Below are 14,872 nucleotides of genomic sequence, written 5' to 3'. Positions count from 1 at the left end.
TCATCCTCCTGCTGTCTGCTAGCTTATAAGCCCTGTGAGAAGACGGGGCATGCCGGAGCACAGACTGGGGACCTCTGTAGTAAAGCATGGTCTCAGGCTGGAGAGATGGCTTAGCAGTTAAGGTGTTTGCCTGCAAAGCCAGAGGATCCTCGTTTGACTCTCCAGGACCCATGTAAGCCAGACATACAAGGGAGCGCATGTGTCTGGAGTTTGTTTGCAGTGGCTGGAGGCCATGGCATGCCCATTATCTCTCTCTGCTTCTTTCTCCCTCTTTATATACATATATGTATATATGTATATGTATGTATGTATGTATATATGTATGTGTTAAAAAAAATATCGGGGCTAGAGGGATGGCTTACTGGCTAAAGGCATTTGCCTGAAAGACCAAAGGACTCAGGTTTGATTCCCCAGGACCCACGTTAGCCAGATGCACAAGATGGTGCATGCATCTGGAGTTCATTTAGTGGTGGGAGGCCCTGACACACCCATTCTCTCTCCCTCTCTCTCTCTCTCTCTCTCTCTCTCTCTCTCTCTCTCTCTCTCTCTCTCTCCTCTCTCCCTCATTTCCTCTGTCAAATAAATAAATAAAAATGTATTTTTAGAGAAAGCATGCTCTCAGAGCAGGGTAGGCTATATTTCATATTTGAGGACTGGATGTCTGATCTGACGGTGGAGACGTGGCCTAAATGATGTGTCAGCACAGGAAAGAGACAGGGACTGGGTCTGTAGGGTTGGGGAGTAGGGAAGGCCTAGACTCGAAGCAGCCTGCAAGGTCATACTGACTGTCCTCGGCTTTAGTGGCCTCCAAATGACTGTTAACATCACAAGGGGCTGACAGAGACCTTGCCAGGAGAGACCAAGAGAGCCCCAAGTGCCACTCCATAGCATGGGAATGTTCGCAGGGGGCAATGGGCTTGGGATGCTCACGGCTTGTTTGCTTGCTTGTTTGTACTGGCAAGTGGAGATGGGTGGGGGACCCCCACTCATGACCCCCCATCTAACACTGCTGCTTTGTGTTGCTGGCAGAAAATATCCAACCAAGAGCAGCTTGTGGGAGGAAAGGGTTTATTTTGGCTTACAGGACTGGAGAGGAAGCTCCATGAGGGCAGGGGGAAAGGTGGCATGAGCAGAAGCTGTACATCACCTCCTGGCCAACATCAGGTGGAAAACATCAGCAGCAAAGTGGGCCAAACACTGGCAAGGGGGATCTGGCTGCAACACCCATAAGCCCACCTCCAGGAGACTCCAAGTCCCAAACTGCCACCAGCTGGGTACCTAGCATTCAGAACACGTAAGTTTGTGGGTGACACCTGAATCAAACCACCACAGACATCATTTCTACATCCTCTGGAGAGTCTACTTTCCACTTATGGGGACCTGTCCAATAGGGTACTGGCCTGATCTGCCCCCAAACTCTGAATTATAGCAAAATCAGTGGCTCGGGCAGCCAGGCATGGTATCACATGCCTTTAATGCCAGCACTCAGGACACAGAGGTAAGAGGATCACCATGAGTTAAGGGCAGCCTGGGGCTACTGAGTAGGTTTCAAGTCAGCGTGGGGCTAGAGAGAGATACTACTTCTGCAAAACCAAACAACGTTGCTTCCCCAGAGCAAGAGGCACCAGACACCCCAGGCAAGAGGAGAGGTCGGCAATCCTGCAGCTTGTGGAGAGAGCAAGACCCTGCGTCCACGTCGGGTTTGGACCGCTGGCCTGCAGGGCTAAAGGACGGTGGATGGGTGTTGTGTAAGTTGCTCAGTTTTTAGTGATTTACTATGTCAGCCACAGGAAGCTCAGCCGACACATGACCTCCAAACGTGGACCCAATTCAGACTAATGACTTTTAGGGCAAATCTGTTTCTAATTTACACAAACATTAACTCCTGTATTTTTTTTTTTTCCCTCGCTGTTGTGACAAAATACCTGACAAGGTGCCATTTATGGGAGGATGGATTTCTTTTGGCTCGTGGTTTATGAGGGCAGTTTCCATCATGATCAAGGAAGCCTGGAAGGATCCACGGTGACAAGAGCATGTGGCGTTGTCCTCTTGACATAGCAGACCGGGGCACGGGAGCTGGAGTGCGGGCCCTCAGCTCACTCTCTGCTTTGTTCTCTTTTTATTCTGTCCGAGACTCCAGCAGCATGGTTTACCCTCAGTCAAGGTAGGGCTTCACTCCTTTGATAAATTGCGGAAAGAGATATCCAAAAGTAAGCCTCGTGAATGCCTATCTTTTCTCCGTGTGTGTGTGTGTGTGTGTGTGTGTGTGTGTGTGTGTGTGTGTTTTGCACGTTTGTATAGTATGGGCACAGAAGTCTGTGTACCTACCTGTGGAGGCCATACCTCAGGTGTCTTCCTTTGTCTTTCCCCAGATTATTAATTATTATTATTATTACTAGTTTGGTTTTTAAAGGTAGGGTCTCTATCTCAGGCTGACTTGGAATTCACCATGTAGTCAGGCTGGCCTTGATCTCACGGCAATCCTACTACCTCTGCTTTCTGAGTGAGTGCTGGGATTGAGGGCGTGTGCCTCCATGCCCATCCTAGTATTATTATTATTTAGGGGATTTTTGGCTTGTTTTTTTTTTGACGTAGGATTTCCTGACATGGAACTCGCTCTATAGTTCCAAACTGGTCTCAAACTCACAGAAATCCTCTCCCAATGAACTGGGTAAGCCTCAGAGAGATTCGGACTCTGCCTCCTCACCACTGGGTTTATAGGCACATACCATCTCACACAGTTTGCGTGTGGGTGTCATGATCTGAACTTGGGTCCTTATGCTTGCCCAGCAATCATGTCCCACTGAGCATTTCTTAATCCAATCAAGTTGATCAATAAAACTAACCTTCACAGATCCTTGGACCAACTCACCTTATGGAGGGGAGGGGAAAGCACAGTGAAATTTTCCCCTTCTGCCTGAATCAACAGCTAAAAGACAGCCAGCAATAGCAGAAGGCTGGGGTTGGGGGTCCCCTAAGAGTAGCCTCACTGTTGGTGGGGTTCACACCTTGGGTATCTAAATGAGCATCCCTAGCTTACAGTCTTGGTGACTCATGGGCCATGGACAAAGACCGTTGGGGTTGGAGAGATGGCTTAGCAGTTAAAGTGCTTGCCTGAAAAGCCTAGGGACCCATGTTCAACTCTCCAGATCCCACGTAAGCCAGATGCACAGGAGAGGCGAGTGTGCAAGGTCACACATGCCACAAGATGGCGCACGCCTCTGGAGTTTGGCCGTAGTGGCTGGAGGTCATCTTTTTAGTGGGTTCTGAGCTGTGATCCTGACATGATTAAGCTTGCAGGCAAATAACAAGAATGGAGCTCTTCCCTCCTTGCCCAGCATTGGCAACGTTTCCCAACCCTGGGACTTGTTCTGGCTCTGTAAGGGGGTCGTTATACTTCATCAAATGTGTATTAAAAAATCAGGGGCTGGAGGGATGGCTTAGAGGTTTGCGTTTGCCTGCAAAGCCAAAGGACACACGTTCAATTCCCCAGGACCCACTTTAGCCAGTTGCACAAGGGGGTGCACACGTCTGGAGTTTGTTTGCAGTGGCTGGGGGCTCTGGCACACCCGTTCTATCTCTCCCCTTCTTTCTCTGTCAAATAAATTAATTAAATTAAAATAAAAAAGATCATGTCAGCTTGGGATTCTCCAAAGAGAAATGCGTTTTCACCTAGAAGTTTTCTCAAGATGTCCAGGGTAAGTGGTGTCTCTGAAACTGACCGGGACAAGCCGCTGTGTCTCAGGCCTTTGTCATGACCAAGGTCCAGTGCTGCCAAGACGGATGTCATCAGGATTCAGGCATTCCACCGTGCCTTGGGGTTTGCTAGGGGCCTTCACAAGCCAGTGGGCTGTGTTTGCCTTCTGGTCACGTCTGCAGTATGAGAGGTCCATAGCAAAGCCAGAAAGAGGTGAAGCAGGCAGTCGGGGTTCTCATGTCCGCAGTGAAAGGCCTGGGTACCGGGCCGCAGAGAAGAAGAAAAGCTGAGGCGCCCTGTGTAAGAGGCACAGCTGGAGAGCAGTGCAGAGACCCAGTCACAGGTAGGTGGGCTGCTCAACTTTCAGTTGCCTAACACGCGCCTGGGAGGTCCGGCTTCAAGGAGGAAAGACTTGCTCTCCGTTCATGGTTTGGAGGCCGTGCCTAGCAGCAGCTCGTGGGGGAGGAATGGTTCCCTTCACCCTGTTGTTTCAGGGGACTTTCGTCATGGTGGGGAAGGCATGACAGCTCTGTGCAGGAAGGCCGTGTCATGTCTCCACATCAGCAGTAAGGAAGTTGTCTGAATACTGGGCTTCGAGCTTGGCTGTCTGAGTCCAAAGCCCACCCCACAGTGGCGCATGGCCTCTAATAAGGCTGCACCTCCCCAAAGCCACACAAAATGCCCGAATGGCCACCAGCTGGGGTCCAATTGGTCAAAACACATGATGCTATGGGGCACATTTCATTCACCATAAGGTCCCCCTCCCCCCGCCGCCATGAATGGTTAGCCCTATTGCTTTGGGCCTGTTGCAGATTATCACATCAGGAATGCATGGTGGAGCAAGACTCAGGAAGAGGCCCCACTGTTCCCTTTAAGGCCATGTCCCGGGGGCCTTCTTTCCTTCTGCTGCGCCCCATGCCCTGAGCCCTCCACTCACTCCCAATACCACACTTCAGGGACCAGTGCTTCAACACATGGGCCTAAGGGACCCCCAAGAGACACACAGAGGCCTGGCAGGAGTCAAAACAAGAAAACTGTGGGGCTGGGCCCGGGAGGTGAGGGAGGCTGTGGTAGACCTCTTTCAGTGTGAGGTCAGGACATGTGCTCCTTCAAGAGAGATGTCACATCAGCCAGGAGGTAAGTGTGTGGCTGCCAGCTCTGGAGCTTCCTGTGTATGTCAGAGTCACCGTGGTGGTGCGGGACTGTGCGCGTCTGTGTTCTGCAAAGGAACAGAACTTCTAGAATGAGTATGCACCCCAAAGGGGACTTACTGGAGTAGCTTACGGGACAGTCCAACAATAGCTGCATTCAGGCTGTGCACCCAGGACCCCAGAAGGGGCTCAGCGGTCCCAATCTGCACTGAGGATGCTCAGTGAGCGCTGGGCCATCACTGCATGCTGGACGGCTGAGGGATCTTTGGTCCCAACGCCCAAGAAGGACGGCAGTGACAAAGCAGACGTGCACATGCGTGAGTAGCAAGTGTGTCCAGGGGAAACATGGCTCTGTGTCTCTCAGAGCTTGCGTAGATACAGGCCACCACCGGAAGGGCCACCCACTCTGGAGGAAGGACTTCCTCCCTTGGTTAAGCCTTTCTGGGAACACTGATTGCTCACTCTGGTTTCTCTTCATATTCCAAAATGTTACTTTATTATTACTTTATTTATATTATTATTATATTATACTTATATAATATATATTATTTATATATATATTATATGTATAATATATATATAAATCATTTATAATATATATTATTGTATTATATTTATATAATATATAAATTATATATATAATATATAATACTTACATATTATATATTATATTATTTATTTATTATGACTTTAGTTATTACCTTGTTACTACTCCAATCAAGTTGACAATAAACTTAACCATCACGGGGTGGGGTGAGGAGTGAATAAAGGAAGAGTAATAACTGTGGAACAAAATGCCAGCGACCTAGGATGGTAAAAGTCTCTGGAGGAACCAAGTGACAAAGAAGAGGAGAGGGCTGGTATCCAATAACACTGACGGCAGCTGGTCTCCAGGTGTTCATACAACGTGGTGGTACCTGACCCCAGGTACTGTGCACCTCAGCAGACAGGTCTGCACAGGGTGCAGCAGAACCTGGCGGCCAGGACTGCTGCCAAGCACCAGGACCTAACCCACCAAGACCACAGTCCATGGCTCCAAGCTTCCAGGCATCTGCAAGTCCAATCAAGGCCCTCAACTTCATGGCCTGGTCACATTCAATGCAGAGAGGACTGGGGATAACATAAAGTGAAGTGTTCCATTCCTGGAAATGATATTTTAATATTTTATTTTTATCTATTTATTTGACAGAGAGAAAGAGCGAGAGAGAGAGGCAGAGAATGGGCACGCCAGGGCCTCCAGCCATTGCACACCAATTCCAGATGCATGCACTCCCTTGGGCGTCTGGCTTACATGGGTCCTGGGGAATTGAATCTGGGTCCTTTGGCTTTGCAAACAAATGCTTTAACAGCTAAGCCATCCTTCCAACCCAAAAAAGATACTTTAGCGTCCTCTCAAAGAGGCAGAAGCCTCAGCACCAAGACAGGAAGAGCTTAAATGAGTTAACATCCCAGGATCTCTTTCCTGGGTTTTATCTTCCCCAATAATTGCCGCAAGGAGAGAAAAGCAGACAAGAAGGGGAGCTGGAAAAGCGTAAGGCAGACACTAAAGGGCATGTGCGAATTCTCATCAACCACATGACTATTTTATTCCATGGGCATGGGGTCTCTTGGAGGTCCCAGGGTGCAGCAGCAGGTCTTGGCTACCATTGAGCTTCTCCAAACCCTGTATGCTGCTGACAAGATCTCCCTGTGAAAGTGGTAATGTCCTTCCTGCAGGGGCCGACCTGGTCAGAGGCCAGTCCGTGTGCCTCATTGCAGTACCCTCATGGAAAGGTTGACCCCAGTACTGTCCACAGCTCAGATTTGGGCTTTCGTTTTCTCCCCTCCTGTGGCTACGAGGCGATTCCCAGGCCTCTGCCACTGCTAGTGTCCCTGCGGATATCACTCCTGTCCTGGTCAGGCCCTGTGGGTGTTGGGTGACATGCAGTGGGCAGCGCGGGCATGACCACCGTAGTCTTCAGGAGGAGCCAGGCTGACGAACTGAGCTCGTGTCGTCGTGTGGGAAGGTTAAAGCCTTTGCTTCTGTGGACCACTCGCTGCTAGCCTGACAACCAGCTCTGGGGAGACGGTGATCGGACAGTGTGTTTAATCAACACCCGTCAAAGCAAAAGCCCAGAGGCAACAGAGAACTCAACACTAAACCACACGGCTAGTAGGCCTGCCTTGGCTTGGGGAAAATTGTGGAAGAGGGCCAGAAAGATTGTCAGAGGCCCAGAGTGAGTAGGAATTCCCTGAGGCCCACATGACCCCACAGTGAGGACCAGCATTGAGGAGAGCCCCGGGAAGAGGAGAGACGGGGAGACAGGATATCGAGTTTAACCTTTTATTAAGATAAAATAAAAACAGAGGCTGGATGACTGGAGAAATGGCTTAGTGGTTAAGGCACTTGCCTGCAAAGCCAAAGGACCTCAGTTCAATTCCCCAGTACCCACGTAAGCACAGGGTGGCACATGCATCTGGAGTTCGTTTGTGGTGGCTAGAGGTCCTGGGCATACCCATTCTCTCTATTCTGTCTTCTCTCTTCTCTCTCTTTCCATATAAAATCTGCTTGCAAATAAATAAATATTTTTAAAAATAAAATAAAATAAATTCCTTGATATCTTGTGTGCTGGTACCAACAGGGCTGAGGCAAAACTATTAGAATTGGGACCAGCAAGGTCCTAAGACCCCAAGTCCATCCAGGTCATTTTCCAACTGTGGCTCCTACAAGTTTCTCCAAATCCGCATGGAAATCTGAATGCCAGTGCTGCCCCGTGAGTCTAAGGGCCGAGCTTTACATGGCATGGAAATCCATCACCCACCACAGCCTGGGGTGTTGGCTTGTTTCGGAGCCTGTTTTGAAGACACACTTGGCCTTTGGTCTCGGTCCCTGGGGCAGGCTGCATTTCACTCAGGGCAAATGAACACACTGTCCTCAAAGGGTGTGAGCTTCGTAATTACCAGCAAATGTGATTTCCTGGGAGACTTTTGAGCAGCCCCAAGTGAATGAGAGTTAGTCTCTGGTGCTTGACTTTGGATCCAGAAAACCCTACTGTTACAGATGTTTGAACAACAGGCTTTTTGTAACAGGATTCTTAAAGTCAGAAATATGAGCAGATTTTTTTTTCATTTTTCTTAGTATAGAGGACTTTATAGCTTTATTGGACATCGTTTTCTCTCAGCCACAGAAGAAAAAGACCCAAACAAAAGTTCCTACATTTTCTTGTATAACTTAAAATACATTATCAGTACTAGTTATTTATACTTTGATAAATCTTAATCTATAAAATACATTTCTTATAATTGTTATCAGAAAATCTATAAACAAGCTTCATTCTGCCTTGCTTCACCTGCTGGCCTTGCACTTATTAGTTTTCTTAACAGGCTCATGTAAATCTCAACTTCCATTTTAAAATTTCATCCAAGCACCAGATAGAATTCAAACTTCTAGAATGATGAAACATATGAACATGGATCATTTCCATATAGTGATGTACATCATGAATAAAACTTTTTTTTTTCAGTCAATTCTTTAACTTCCAGAACAATAGAACCACAGTACTTGGGATTCTCAGCTAAAGAGTTTATAATCCTACTACTACAATGTATTACTTTAATACATTTTAAAAAATGTGTTAAGACTGAAAATTAAAAAAAGTTCCATCAACTCTGATAGTTAATAGTCTAGTTGTTAACAGCCTAGTTGTTTATTTTTAAAGTAGAATAGTCCACTTGACTTACATGTAGGTACAACCTCAATGCTACTAGAAATTATTTTTTTTGAAGATTCATAAACCTTCTAACTGTGAAAGTGTTATCTTGAACTCACCTCTGAAGAATACTGCAGAGCTGGCTGGCTCTTTCAGCTGAATCCTCCTGCCACAAACAGCACACTGGTAAGTGAACTACAGCTCTGGGAGCCTCCGAGCAGATCTTTGTCTTCTTAGTTTGACACAAGGTACTGAAAGGTTGCTGTCATTATGGTGCCAAGGACATGCCCCTCAGAGGGTGACTGTAGCAGAGAGACCCAAGTGATGGGGGTAGGCGCTTCTGGAAAGAGTAGCCAAGAACATCAGGAAAGGATGCATGCCATGGAGGGTTCTTTTAACTTTCTCAAAGTTACAAAACAATTTGTAGGTCAACGTTTAATAAATGCATACTTACTGATACCAAATTTTTGCTTATATTAAGTCACTAGCATATTAGATAGTATTAATAAAATACATGCTTGTATTTAATGACATATTGACTTAGCTATTAGTTATAATTAATTTAAATACTTAAGTATCTGGAAGTCTGACGTGTGTGGCTTAGAAGGAACAATACTACACCAATGCTTGGACCTGCTCATGGGTAGCTGTAGACATCTAAGGAGAGATTACAAAGTACTGGTGATGACAGCCATGCCCATGCCTATGTGGAGTCCACTCATCTCCTTGCCCCAGGAGTGGGGAGTCTCCCAGAGCAGCTGTGACAGAACCCACAGGACTTTAGCTCCCTGGGGAAATGGATCCTGGGGTTATAGAGGTGCAAAATACACCGGCAGCTCTTTACCTGTGAGAACATGCTCGTGAACAGGTGAGTGAACCTGGCTCTCACTAAAGAGCGCCAATGGGTACGGGGAGGGTGTGTTTGGGGCGGGAGGGACACCCTACCATTTTCAGAAAGGGAGCACAGGGATTCTTATTTGCTACTTCCAGATCATGTTAGGTCTTAGAGAATAGCATGCCTCAAAAGCTAATGCTGAAATTGGGTAGAAAGAGGGAAAGAGAGAGAGAGAGAACGGGTGCGCTAGGTTCTCCAGCCACTGCAATCAAACTCCAGGCGCATGTGCCACCTTGCGCATCTGGCTTATGTGGGTTCTTTGGAATCAAACCTTGGTCCTTAGGCTTTGTAGCTCAGACGCCTTAATCACTAAGCTATCTCTCCAGCCTCAGTCTTCTTTTTTAACCTTTGAAAAGCCCTGTTCTAACTCCGGCCTCCTGTCTTCGACACCTGTGCATTGGTGCTCATTCTAGTTACGCTCAGGCTGAATAAGACTGAGACCCGAGAAAGCTGTTTTCTTAACTCCCCACGCAGCGTCATCCCTGTGATGTGAGTGTCAGATCTGAACATTTGTGATAAGGTACCAGGTCCCAAGAGCAGGAGTCTCCAGAGTGCCATGGAGTTCCCTCCCTTCTGCTTCTGGGATACACACTTGAGCCACTTAAAGCTACCCAAACATGTCCTGGCAAAACCTTTGCAGTTTTCTCTTATAAACTAAGCATAAATTCTGTGGGAGATGACAGATTACTTCATATACCATGCAAGCAAGCCCAGACAATAGCTTTAGCCATGACTGATTGCCTCCCAGTAACCCACTTTATGTTAAATGCATTCTTGCTGTTCAATTCCACCACTGTAATTTTGTTCTTCTGCATTCCCCAGTCCTCTGTGGACTAACCAGGTTCCTTCAGCAATGATTTCTTTTCTATTGTATTGTTTTCTGCATAATCAAGTTGGTAGGTGGGGGTTTGGGTGACACGGCCATCTGTCAAGTTCATTTGCTCTGAAAATGCAAGAAATAATGGCCTCTACAACTCGGGGCTATCCGTTATAGGAAACGAATATCAGCTTTTACCCTGTGGTAGTGTCTCATTTCTCCAAATTATTTTTCCTCCTTTCTGTAAGATGCACACACACCGCCTCCTACATGACGGGCTGTTTACATATTTTGGCTCTTAAAAATATTTTAGTTATTTGACTGAGAGGGAGGGAGAGAGAGAGGCAGATATATACACACAGAGAGAATGGACGTGGCAGGGTCTCTGGCCACTGCAAAGAACTCCAGACACACGTACCACCTTGTGCATCCTGGCAATCAAACCCAGGACCTTAGACTTTGCATGCAAGCACCTTAACTTCTGAGACATTCCTCCAGATTTTGGTTCTTTATATTTATTTATTTTTAAAAGGTAGAGCCTCATTCTAACCCAGTCTGACTTGGAATTCACTATGTCATCTCAGGCTGGCCTCAAACTTACAGCGCTCCTCCAACCTCAGCCTCCTGAATGCTGGCATTAAAGATGTGTGCCACCACGTCCAACTTCTTGGTTCTTTTTAGGAAAGAAAAAGTGTATTTTTTTTTCACTAGCACTTGTCCCACCTGGATTGCAGTTTATGTGAGCAACCCAATTCAGAAGAGGTGTTAGGGCCGAAGCCGCTGTCTCCACACTGAGCACCCAGGAGCCCTTTCCTCTCGGGCTCCTCTTGAGAGCTGGTCCCATACCTGGCAGGCTCCTTGTCCTGCATTGGGAAACTGCCCCCGCCAGAGCCTCTCCTGCTTCCCTTGTCAGACACGGAATGCTGTTAAGTCCTTGTTTTACTAAATGAGCTGAGATCACACGCTGAACACCTTGCCCACACGGACAGTGATAAGAAGTATTTGGGAATTCCCATGTAAAGGAAGTAGATTAATTTATGGGGAAAAAAATCCTGCCTCTCCTTTGGAATGAGATGATCTGAATAGGATGGGGAGGTGATAAGCTGAGAGAAAACTTGGCTGAGCTCAGTAATCCTTCAGCACGTGTGCGTTCCCTCTAAGGTCCTTGTCGGTGACAAGAGTGTAGCAGATAACATGTGTGACCTTCTGCAGCCATAGGAACTGTCTCCGGAGATAAGCGGCAGAGAAGAGGACTTGGGATCTCTTTCGATCTCTTTCTGAGTTCCTTCTGAGCCTTGACTTTGCATACAAACTTGGTGTCTCCATCCGAAGGATGGGAAAGCGTGGTGCTGTAATTGGAATCTGGAGTGCCACGCCCCCCAAAGCCAGGGGCTCACAGGGCCACGCCCTGCCGGCGGTCAGGAAGTGTGGTCTTTTTCTCTTTGTCCTTCTTGGCCATGAGCTGAGCACTTTGCTCCAACACCAAGATGTGCTGTCTGTCCACAGGCCCAAAGCATCAGGACCCAGGCAGACCAAGACTTCCAAATTAAGCCTCGTCTCTTTCTAGGCTGATTGACACGTGGTGTTGGTTCCAGGGCCCAGAAGCTGGCTCGCACACATTGCTTCGGGATTGGAGGCAGGGCAAGGATAAGGATGTTAGTTTGCATGGTGAAGGGCTTCTCCTGGGCTCCAGCAGGGAGCCTGGGCCGCAGGGAAGGGGGAGCGTCTCCACAGCAGCTGCACCGTGAAGCTCAGTGAAGACTGGAGGGATGGCGTAGTGGTTAAGGCACTAACCTAAGGACCCAGGTTCGACTCCGCAGGACCCAAATAAGCCAGATAGATGCACAAGGTAGAGCATGTGTCTGGAGTTTGTTTGCAGTAGTTAGAGGCCCTGGCATGCCCATTCTCTCTCTCTCTCTCTCTCTCTCTCTCTCTCTCTCTCTCTCTCTCACTCTGTGTGTGTGTCTTAAGTTAAAATAAAATAATAGAAAACTTTAAAAGCTCAGCTCTGTGGATGAGGTATCCACATTCAGAAATTTGGCATAAGAAAATGGCTCATGTGCTCATGGAACTGGGAGATTCAGGAAACCTAATAAGATAGGCAGGTTCTTGTAACAATGCATGCTATGCTCAGGCAGTCAGCTCAACCTTTCATCCTCTCTGGACCCATCAGGAGAACCCCTGACTTACTGGTCTGTGGTTCAAGCATTAATTTCCTTTGGAAATGTCTCCCCCCCCAAACACACACAGCTGGACTGCTTAGCTCTGTTCCTGCGTGCCTGGTGACGCTGCAAGACCACTCACAGGAAGACACATCTGAAATACCATGCCCGGTCATCTCCTGAACAATTCCTATGGGACTTTGGGGTCCTTGTTCAGGTAAGAACTGTGAGTGATGTGAGCAGGTGGCTCGCTGCCCATTTTTCCTGAGTCACTGATGCCAACAGCAGGGAAGATGGCAATGGCCCTTCAGGACAAGCCACAACCCTCTTAGGGACAGGGTGGATGCCAGGAGAAGCTCATTCCCCACTCAGCTTTGAACTCAGCCCTCTTTGTGGATCTAGCTGCCACTCTTACAGGCTTACAGAAGCCGCCCTGAAGAGGTGTTGCTTTATGCCCCAGTAATAAGCCTGCCTTGCTTTGAAAATTCATTCTACTTACAATCCAAATTTGAGCCAGCGGCAGTATTACTGAGAAGATCGTTCTGGCAAATATTCAATCCCTAACAGGGAACACAGGATGGCTCATAAAGTGGATTTTGTTAGGTACTTTCTGTGCACTTGAACCAGCAATGGTTGGAACCTATGAGCCCTAATCCTGTAGTGATTGAGTTACTCATTTCAATATTTTTTTCCCAAAATTTGCCATCACTCTGGAAGCCTGCCTACTGATAGCTTTTCCTTTAGTGAAAGGAAATAGGAAATTGCTGGGCAATAAGTCCATGCTAGAAATTGTGGCACACATTAGATATCCAACTGTCACCATGAGCACCTTGCAAAAGCCAGGCAGGTAAGGCAATGCATAGATGCAGTCCAAGCACTCTGGAGGGGGAGGCAGGAAGAGGGTGAATCCAAGGCCAACTAGGAGTACCTAGCAAATTCCAGGCCACCCCACGACTAGTTATTTAAAAAAAAAAAAAAAACATTGCAATTAAACAGACCAACAACAATGAAAGCCTTTTTCCACCAGCGTTGATCACACAGTGAAGACGCTATCCAGAGTCAGAGACACCATGCCGCCCCAGATTAAACGTTTTCCCAGGAGGTGAGGCACAGGCCCAGTCACGGCAATTCCACCCTCTTTAGGGCAAACTGCACACACGTCTTGTACAGTGGTGTTGAGACCAAAGACAGATGGGGCCCTGGAAGTTTTGTAGAGCTGTAGCTGCAGCCTTGACCTGCAGGACCAGTGAATCTTCCTGCATGTGTCAGCAGATGTTATCCATTTAGAATGTTCTCTCAGTTGCTCATGACTTCACAATGACCCTCCTGGGTTCCATGATGCTCCTTGATTCTGGAAAATTCCACTGTTAATAGTGAAATATTAACCTAAGATGCCAAAGGGGACCACTGGCCATCATTGTTTTCCAAGTGTCTTTGAACCACTATGCTTGGCTTCCTGCCTCAGCGTCTTTGCAAGAGGGAATATAACCTCCAGGCTGTCTATAGTCAAAGTGCTGGAGAGATGACTTAGCAGTTAAGGCACTTGCCTGCGAAGCCTAAGGACCCGTGTTCAACTCTCCAGATCCCACATTAGCCAGATGCACAAAGGTGAGGCAAGCGCAAGGTTGCACATGCCTGCTAGGTGGCGCAAGAGTCTGGAGTTCGATTGCAGTGGCTGAGGTCCTGATGCACCAATTCTCTCCTTCTCTCTCAAAAATAAAAATTAATAAAACAAAAAGCATAATAACAAACAATCCAAGCCTTCCTGTCTTGGGTGGGCATGAGGACACCTTCCTTCTTGCCCTCTGTTCCTTCCTCCAAGCCTCCAGTGCCTCCATGAGATTGACAGGCGTGCCCTGGTACTCTCAGTGCTCTATTTGGGAAATGCTCCAGCCAGGTTATGGTAAACTGAGGAAGAAAATCAGTCAACCCAACATCTCTCTGGCAAGACCCATCTCACTCCTCAGCCCCCACTCTTCTCTCCTCATCCTCTCTCTCTCTCCCTGTGGACCTTTCCAGGCGCTGTGGAAATGCTACTCATATGCCAGGTATTAATTAACCGCCTGGAACCATCTTCCTGCCAGCTCTAATTGCCGCACAGCTCTCCAGGCTGAAGTTTTCTCTTGCTCCCAGGAGCCTTGGTGCTTCCCTTTCATGCTCTTCCTGTTCTGGTCTCCCAGGAGACGCTGACATGCACTTGAAAGGCAGTGTGGACTGGGCTCTCATCTCTGTCCTCAGGGTCCCAAATGCAGCCACATGGCTACACAGGGGGCAGGCCTGGCTTGTGGCAGGGAGGTCTATAAGATGGCCTGCAGCCACTGGGTCTTGGGCACATCTCTGGCCCTTGCTAGCCCCTCACCTGGTGCTCCTGGGCGACTGTGGAAGTTGCTGAGGAGGAGGGCCAGCGATGGCTCTTGTGCTTTGTTTCTTGTATTGGACTGATTTCCAGGGCAGACCACCT

Source organism: Jaculus jaculus, chromosome 20, assembly GCF_020740685.1.
Source record: "Jaculus jaculus isolate mJacJac1 chromosome 20, mJacJac1.mat.Y.cur, whole genome shotgun sequence".
NCBI lineage: Eukaryota > Metazoa > Chordata > Mammalia > Rodentia > Dipodidae > Jaculus > Jaculus jaculus.
The sequence above is the reverse complement of the archived record's forward strand: the minus strand, read 5'-3'. Positions refer to the sequence as shown.